Source organism: Suncus etruscus, chromosome 7 (genome assembly GCF_024139225.1).
Source record: "Suncus etruscus isolate mSunEtr1 chromosome 7, mSunEtr1.pri.cur, whole genome shotgun sequence".
NCBI lineage: Eukaryota > Metazoa > Chordata > Mammalia > Eulipotyphla > Soricidae > Suncus > Suncus etruscus.
The window spans coordinates 51,795,710-51,805,469 of record NC_064854.1 but is presented as its reverse complement, the minus strand read 5'-3'; the positions used below and the strand labels follow the sequence as shown (position 1 = coordinate 51,805,469).

General features: G+C 42.1%; 1 non-coding gene across 1 annotated transcript; it reads left to right on the top strand.

Annotated features, from left to right (window-relative positions):
• Positions 1-5,307: 5,307 nt before the first annotated feature.
• On the top strand, positions 5,308-5,422 carry LOC126014848 (small nucleolar RNA SNORA27). The gene has a single exon (XR_007497816.1). It is a non-coding gene; the product is annotated as a small nucleolar RNA SNORA27 (small nucleolar RNA).
• Positions 5,423-9,760: the final 4,338 nt, after the last annotated feature.

The window sequence follows — 9,760 nt, the reverse complement described above, 5'->3', positions numbered from 1 at the left end:
CATTGAACTTGCATGCAGCAACCTGGGTTAGAAATCCCCACAAGCCCTGCCAGAGAATGATCTCTGAGTTGAGAGCCAAGCCCTGAGCCCACTGGGTATGGCTCCAAAACCAAATAAACATTTGTCAAAAATTGCAAAGTAAGCAATTTAAATTTAATATATCACTTATTACACTGAGTGTATGTGTAATTACTGTACCAGTAAAAACACAATTACTTAAAAAGCACCTATCAGCTTAAAATAAATGCATCAAACCAAAGGATATAGATTATAGAACATTTTTAAGGATAGAGCCAGAGTGATAAGAGAGCATGTTGGCTGCTTGTCTTGAATGCTGCTGACTTGGATTTGATCCCTGACATGCCATACATATGGTCTCCTGAGCCCACCATGAGTGATTCCTGAACATGGCCCCCATACCAAAAATCAAAAAGTAAAATAAAAAGGATAGAAAAAATTCGTAATGTTCAAACACTATCCAGAAGAAAGCTGGTGGACTGGACTGATAGCACAGTGGTAGAGCGTTTGCCTAGCATGCTGCCAACCCAGGACGGAACTGGGTTCGATCCCTGGCATCCCATATGGTCCCATGAGCCTGCCAGGAGTGATTTCTGAGCATAGAGCCAGAAGTAATGCCTGAGTGCTGCCGGTGTGGCCTCAAAATAAACAAACAAACAAACAACCAGAAGAAAGCTGGTGCAACTATAATTAATTAGTTTAGACACACTATGCTTGAATAGAAATAAACAGCAATTACAGCAATGAGAATAGCCCACACATAGGAATCATAGGGAATGAAGCAAAGCTAAAAGACTGAGATACAGAAGACTGTGTGGTGGTTGCTCTGAAAAACAAACAAACAAACAAACAAAACAAAAAACCCAAAAAACAATCACATTGACCTTGGTTTGGAAGACAAGAATGGTCTGAGGATGGTGTGAAGCAGATGGGCGGTAGAATGGGGAGGGGAGAGATCTAGGTCATGGGGTGTGGTCTGGTGATTATGTTGCTACTTGAATAGAGACACTGACTACACAGTTTTCTTTTTCCTTTCTTTTGTTTTTGGGTCACACCCAGCAGTGCTCAAGGCTTACTCCTAGCTTTACACTCAGGGATCTCTTTTGACAGGATTGAGGAACCATTATGGGATGAGAGGAACCGAACCCATGTCAGTCACCTGCAAGGCAAGGATCCTATTCACTATACTATTTCTCCAGTCCCTGAAACTCTATTGTAAACAACTTTGTACATCATAGTGTCAACATACAAATAAATACATTGACTAAGCAGTGGATCCAACTCTCTAAGAGACAGAGGTTCAGGTCCACCAGGTTAGCTTTTCCCTACCTGGAAGAGCCTCAGAGGAGAAGAACCTCAGGAAGAACCCAAACTATGCTGGGGGTGGGGCTGCAAGGGGCTTGGCTGGCTCTTTTGCCCAGAAGACTAGGGAGGGACATGCAGGAGTGGAGATTGACCGTGTCTTGATGAGCACAAATGGCATTAACTGCTAAGAACAAGAAAGCAATGGCCACCTGCAATGGAGTTCAGTGAACTTCCGGTGTAGATCTCGCTAGACTATGAATGAAGTAGGACAAAAACTGGGCAAGATCTAGGAAAAGGGTAAGTCCTTGCTTGGCAACACATATGGTCCCAACATCATCTCTCCTTAGCACAGAGCCAGGAATAGCTCTTGAGTACTCTGGCAGGACTCAGCCACCACCACAACACACACACACACACACATGCACGCACACCGGAAGACCAGTCGAATGAGAACATGTTATCCAAATAATATTACTGGTAAATGACAAAAATCATGATACTTCCTTGCAGAGTCCGGGAAATAAAGAAAGGGAGGAAATTCATCCTATTCCCCAAGATCTACAAACTGAACTCCACCCTTTGGAACTTTCTGGAGTTTCCAACTAGCTAAAAAGCTACACTCCAACCTTTTCTCACATAATCTCTGCCAACACGCAACTGATCTTTTAGAAAATAGAATACACATGTTCCTCATTACAATCATCTCATCTTATTCATATCATTTGTACTTGTGCACTCATTCTAATTATATCACCTAGTTTCTTTATTTTACTCTGAGGGGAGGATTTGAGGCAAAGCTCAGGGAGAGGAAGCGAAATAAAATACTTAATGAAAGGTCAACAGGTATAGTTGCTGTAAATGCAACTAACCCAGGTTTGATCCCTGATACTCCATATGATTCCCTGAGCCCAGAAGTGACTGCCTGAGTGAAGAGCCAGGAGTAAGCTTAGAGTACAACCAGGTGTGGAAAAACTATAATCAAGTTTTTGAATGGAAAGAAAACAGAGCATGACAATTGTGAAGTGGTGATTTTACAATGAAATACAGAAAGTCCCAGTGATTAGTATAATCACTCTTGAATTTGACTATGTTGGGCAGTGGGGAGAAGGCTCAATGAATGGGTCCTGACTCGATATTCCCCCAGCACAACTGGGGGTGGCCTCCAAACAAAAACAAAACAAAATTGAAATGAACATTTCTCATCAACTTTATCTAAGGACACTGAAAATTCCCCAAAGCCACTTGGAAGGCATTTAAAAGTTCTAGTGCTCTTTGAACAAGATTAAAATCTGCCAACTTTAAATATAATTTTAAAAGTTATCAAGAATACAAGACTGTTCTTATAAAAGTATATAACTGACCAGATTTTTCATTGTTATAAACAAAGAAAACAGGGGCTGGAGCAATAGCACAGTGGGCAGGCTGTTTACTTTGCACACAGCTGACCCGTGTTTGGTCCCGGTACCCCATATGGTTCTCCTGACCCTGCCAGGAGCAATTTCTAATTGCAGAGCCAGGAATAACCACTGAGCACCACTGGGTGTGGTCCAAAACAACAATCACAGAAACAAAACAAAGAAAAGGTATATACAGTGAACTCTGAGGATTTCACTTGGGCCACTGAACTTGGCAGCTCTGGAAACTAAATTGGAAGTTTCCTGTCTGTATCATTCTTGGCGATAATTTAACCAACAAGATCCATGTAACAAAATAATTTTCACTGTACCTTAAAGAGAGATATTTCAAGTTATTATGCCAATTTACTCTACTTATCCTTTACATTTGTGAGGAGTGAGGGAATTCCCCTGGTCACTAACACATTCAAATCACATTTTAAGTAGCTGAGTAATGGATAAAAACTCAGATTACACCAAAGTTTAGAGTTGAGGGGGGAGGGATGAAGGGGCTCTCCAATAGTTCCCAGGAAGTCTGAGTCAACTAGGCCAAAAGGTTCAGTGCTCAGACTGATGATGAGATGGGGGTACAGCCTGGCAGGGATGGGGGTTCAGGTGCCCCGGGAACTGGGATATGGAGGGGCATATGGTATTGGGAAGCAAACTCAGACCCTTTTACTACAAGGCAAGTGCCCAACCCAGACTTGATTGTTAGACTTTTGTTCCATCAACTACATGGGCCAGAGAGAAAGCACAGCATAGGGCATTTGCCTTGTACACAACCACCCCAGGACAGACAGTGGTTCGATTCTTGGCATCCCGTATGGTCCTCTGAGCCTACCAGGAGCAATTTCTGAGTGCAGAGCCAGGAGTAATCTCCGAGCCCCACTGAGTGTAACCCAAAACCCAAAAATAAATAAATAAATAAATAAATAAATAAATAAATAAATAAATAAATAAATAAAGCTCATGTTGTGATTGTGTGTGCTACAGAGCTTTTACTCTTCCACAGTCCTGCTTATAAATAAGACACAGTTCTGAGGTAGAGATCCACTGGCCAGCTGGTTACATTTAAAGTGTAAGCAGTTTATGGAAATTCATGAATTTTGGAGAAACCATAAAGTCTGTAATGGAAGCAGAGAAACTTTCTGGGAGATGAGTTAGAACAAAGAAGACCTGACTAGTCTTCAAACAGACTAGTTTCATGTGATTCAAAACAGATTGTCTGGAAGATGGTTATGAATGCAGAATGACCAAATAATGAGAATCAGATTTCCTTTACTTGATTTCTTCATTCACTCTGATCACACACATAGTGTTCAGAGCAAGAATCAGGCAGAGGCGAATGTGAGAGATCAGGGAACTAAGCAGAGCACAGGGAGAAGACAGAACCAGCTTGAAGAAAATAATCTTAGAGGCTGGAGCAGTGGTGCTAAAAGTAAGGCATCTTCGTTGCAAGTACTAGCCTAGGACGAACCTCGGTTCAATCCCCTGGCATCCCTATGGTCCCCTCAAGACAGGAGTGATTTCTGAGTGCATAGCCAGGAGTAACCCCTGAGCATCAAAGGGGTGTGGCCTAAAAAACAAAGAAAAGAAAAGAACTTTAAACTGGCCTGTTGATGCACTTGAATTGATGACTATAAAGAATAATGGAGTGATACAAGATATGCTGTGAGACCAGATTTGAATTCATTTCTTACTAGATATAACTAATTTGGTTTGTTGAAACAGAACAAATGTTAGCTCACTTTTATCTTTTGTTTGGGTGGAGGGTGGTATGAATTGGGCCACACCCAGTGATACTTAAGGTTTATTCCTGGATCTGTACTCAGAGATCATTCATAGTGGGCTCCGGGGATCATATGGGATGCTGGGTCAGCTGCATGCAAGTTCCCTAATTGCTATATTGTCACTCTGGCCTCTCTTTATGTAAACTTATAACCAGCTTATAACCTTATTTATATTTCAATTATGAAGGACTGATTAGGTGGAATTAAATGAAATAATGTGAAATTAACTGAATAGTTCTTAACCTTTAGCCTTCTTTTCCCAATCCAGTAACTGGTGACTAATAATTTCAGACAGTTTTTAAACAAGTTCAATTTCTGATGAAACTATATATTTATTTCTCAAAAAAAAATACAGCACAATAAACAGTATTTTTGAGATGCATCCATAAAATTTTTCATTGATAGCATTTGAAAAATTGGGAAGGGAGGCCGGAAAGATAGTGTGGAGGTAGGGCATTTACCTTGTATGCAGAAGGACGGTGGTTAGAATCCCGGCATTCCATATGGTCCCCTGAGCCTGCCAGGAGCAATTTCTGAGTGTAGAGCCAGGAGTAACACCTGAGCGCTGCCGGGTGTGACTCAAAAGCAAAATAAATAAATAAATAAATTGGGAAGAACTGAGAGCAGAAGAGATTGTACTCCAAGTATGGTGTTTATGTTGTATGTGGCTGACTTAGGGTTTCAATCCCTGATACCCTTGGTACTCCTGGTACCCTGAGTACAGCCAGGAATGACCCCTGACAGAGTCAAGAGAAAGCCATGAGCAAAATTGGTGAGGCCCACAAATATAAACAAACAAAAAACCCACACAAATATATAAAACCTTTTTATTGGCCATTCAAGTGGAGAGAAGGAAATGTCCTAACATGCAAACAAACTGGGTGTTTATCTTGTATCCTGTCAGAGGAAACAACATAAAACTATTGGGTAAGGATGGCAAAAGTCTGGAGATGAAGATTCTTGATGTTTCAAAGAAAATTAAAAACAATGAACTTGTGGATTTATAAGTGGTATTTCTTCAGTGCACTTTTTTTTTTTTTTTTTGGTTTTTGGGTCATACCCGGCTGCGCTCAAGGTTACTCCTGGCTCTATGCTCAGAAATTGCTCCTGGCAGGCCCGGGGGACCATATGGGATGCCTGGATTCGAACCACCGACCTTCTGCACACGAGGCCAACACCTTACCTCCATGCTATCTCTCAGGCCCTATAAGTGGTATTTCTTATCAATCTTTTTGAGAACTTTCTAGAATGTATTAGATGAAGCTCTTAGGAAAACATAAGTCATATCATTTCTTGAGAGAATCTAGTGTGCATTCCAAAAGGAAAAGCAAAACCTAAGCACCTCGATATACTTCTGCTTGAGTGACTGGATTCAGGACAATAGGGTCCTCTGACCCCAGTGGTCTCAGGCATGTGAAAGTAACAGGACACAGCCCTTCAACCCAGGGTGATAGTAGAAGAGGTCCCCCCAGAAACCATCACTTTGCACTGTCATTGCAGGGCGAGTCTCAGCTACTTATTATGTCCTTAGGTGGTTTCTTCTAGCCACTTCTGGTTCCTGATCTACTGCTTCCGGTTCCGGCTCTGCTACTGGAGTTTGAGAAATTAATTACAACTAGTGTTCAATTCTGGCTTGTGTCATATACTTTATATATTCAATACATAAACTGTTTTACTTATTAAATAATGACTTATTTTTTATTTAAACTGTGAGTGGAACACAAGGAGATCAATGATCCCTTGGATGAATCATGGAATCTCTGATGGAGGCTTAAGTTTCTTGATACAATGAATGTGATTTGGAGGTTGGAGTAATACTATAGTAGGTAGAGTCCTTAACTTGTGAATTGAACACAGGAAGACCATGTGAATTTAGAATACAGAATTTGGTGGGGAGGTCCACACCTGGCAGCGCTCAGGGGTTACTCCTGGCTCTACACTCAGAAATTACTCCTGGCAGGCTCGGGGGACCATATGGGATGCTGGGATTCAAATCAACATCCTTCTGCATGCAAGGCAAATGCCCTACCTCCATGCTATCTCTCTGGCTCCAGAATTCAGAATTTTTATCCTAAAAATTTAGGGTAACAGGGTAAGAATGGATCATGTTTTCATTTAACGATCTACTGGCAAAATTAAACCATTTCCTGGAATAGCTTTGGAAACAAACCATTACACATATTATGATCTTTCTTAATATCTCACTGACATTCATTATTAAAATTATATATAACTATTGTGCTTTTCATTCATTTCCTCATACTTAAAGATGACATACCTTTGAGAGCCAGTAAACTGTTTATTTGTTTATTTTTGGGCCACACGGATGGTGGTCAGGGATTACTCCTGGTTCTGTGCTCAAAAGTCTCTCCTGGCAGGCTCGGGGGACTATATTGGATGCCAGGATTCCAACCGGGGTCTGTCCTGTGTTGGCCATATGCAAGGCAAACACCTACCACTGTGCTATCTCTCTGGCCACAACCAGTAAGCTTTTAAATATATTTAAATTAGTATATGAAATTTATGTGGGACCAGAGGCAAACCTCAGAGAAATCAAATTGTCTGTCCCTTGGTTATCTATTTCACCTGTAATCATTAAGGTTCATGGTGAGCAAAGTTGTGGTCTGGTGAGACTGTAAGTCCGTCCAGTCGACTATGATGTCAGGCTGTAGTGGGCTGCTCTGCTTCTCTGGATTCTTTATGAATGAGAGAACATCTGAATTAAATCAACAGTGTTCTGTTTGGATCGTCCCATTTGTGGTCTACTTCTGTTTTCCATTATTCAGTTTTGGGCTGGAGGCATTTTGAAGCTGAGAGTCACCCTGAGGCCTTGGGGTATGAGTACCAGCATGTTACTGGCCTCTGTAGGAGTTTATAATTAGTAACAGATGCAGGAGCGAAAAGGTGGGCTGAAGCCATTTAGAGATTAGCTGGGTCTGTAGGAATGGAGGTGATGAAAGCATGTTCCTGGTACAGGAGCTCAGATCAATGCTCTTCAGAGAGCAGGAAAATGCTCCTCCTTTGGCTGGCCCTTTCCAGCAACAAAAGTGACCCAGCCACTTGAACCAGGTAGTCTTAGGAGGGTGATTGACAGATGAGAAAAGAGGGTTTGAATTGTGAGATCACATCCTACAATTTGTCTTCACTTCTCCTTTATTACAAGCCCACACAACAGTTTCACATGAAACAGACATACTTTGCCCTTCATGAAATCCTCAGGCCCTTCTTGTCAATACTTAAGGATGGGTGGATGAATGGATGGATGGATGGATGGATGGATGGATGGATGGATGGATGGATGGATGGAGGTAAGGTTCAGAGAGATAGTACAGTGATTAGGGGCTTGCCTTGAAATTGACCCACTCAGGTTCAACTCCTAGTACTCCATAGGTTCCACTAAGACCACCCAGGAGTGATTCCCTGGACACAGAGACAGGAGAAAGCCCTCGCACACACACACACACACACACACACACACACACACACACACACACACACACACACACACAATAGATGGAACATGATTAGATGAGAGTTAACATCTATTACTTGCTTATAAGTCTAATAACATGGTGAGTTTTTTTTTGGTTTTTTTGTTTGTTTGTTTTTGGCCACACCTGATGCCACTCAGAGGTTATTCCTGGCTATGAGCTCAAAAATTGCTCCTGGCTTGGGGGACCATATAGGATGCCGGGGATTGAACCAAGATCTGTCCTGGGTCAGCCACGTGCAAGGCAAATACCCTACTGCTGTGCTATCACTCTGGCCCCTCAAAAACATGTTTGGAATAAAACTCAAACCTTGGCCAAGAGGTTTGCCAGAAGTTCTTCCTGGAACAACTGATCTGACCACCACCACCACCACCACCAACAACAACAAAAAATCAAAGGAGATCCTGGGATCCAGGTCCTCCACTCACCTCTACCTCACTTGCAGTCACCTTCCTGAGAAGGCACTCACCAAAGATACCCCTGATAATGTCAGTGAGCTAATAAGTGGCTGACAACCACAAAACCTGTATGAAGCTTTTAAGATTTGAAGCAGCCAAAGAGGAAGGTTCCTTCTCTTTTTGAGAAATGAAAATAATGGAATTTGTGAATTTCTAAGTAGTAAATTGGCGGGGGGTTCCTCCTGGCTCTATGATCAGAAATCGCCCCTGGCAGGCTTGGGGGACGATATGGGATGCTGGGATTCGAACCACCATCCTTCTGCATGAAAGGCAAACACCTTACCTCTCCATGCTATCTCTCCGGCCCCATCTAAGTAGTAAATTTTTTATTAGTCCTTTAGAGTTCAAAGACATGCAGAAAAGCCCCTACAATGTTTCTCCTTACCTTTTTCTCTACCCTCTGTCTATCTCCACTCCGGCCTCTATCCCCCTTTCCCCTTAGCCTCCAAAGGAATAAGTCAAGTATATCCTGCCATCCTTCCCCCAATTGTGGTCGCTCTCTTTCACTCTATCAGTAAAGAAGTTTAGTTCTTAAAGCTCCAAATGATTGGAAGAACAGCTGGCCAGGTGAGTGTCAGGTGTGGAGTTGGCCCCTGGCATTCCTCCCCTCTAAACAGAAGCCTGAGCTGCATCTGCCCTCCCAGGAGAGCCTGTAGAGTGCTCTGCTGCCTGACCCCTGCCACCAGAGGCCTCTACTGGATGCCCCAGCCAATAGTGTCAGTTGATAGTTGATGGCTTTGTTTTAAAAGGGCAATGCATTCTCTGTATCTGTCTCTCTGTCTGTCTCTCCTCTTTCTCCAATTTGTCTCTCTGTCTCTGTCTCCATCTGTCTCTCTGTCTCTGTCTCTCTCTCCTTCCCCCCCAGTTCCTGACAGAATCAACAGGGGTGAGTGCTATTATGGAGAGAGAAATCTCAGATCACAGTCTTTGTCTAGCCTCAGTAATAATCTTCTTTTTATTTTTAATGTATTTTATTAGTAATAGTGGTTTGGTGCCACATGGGCAGTACTCAGAGCTTTTCCTGGTTCTATACTCCAGGAATCATTCCTTGAACTTGGGGAACCATAGAGGGTGCCTGGGATCTGTGTGCAAGGCTTTACCTGCTGTGCTCTCTCTCTAGTACCTGATTCTTTCTTATAGTTTGTTGTGGAAATAAAAGATGAGATAATGACTAGTATTTTTCAAGAGATCAAAGCATAATATAATTATAACTGTATCTCTTATTTTTGTCCATATTCTGTTTATTTAGAGGTGGGCAGATATTTTTTTGACAATGATAATTTCACTCCACTTCACCTTAAATT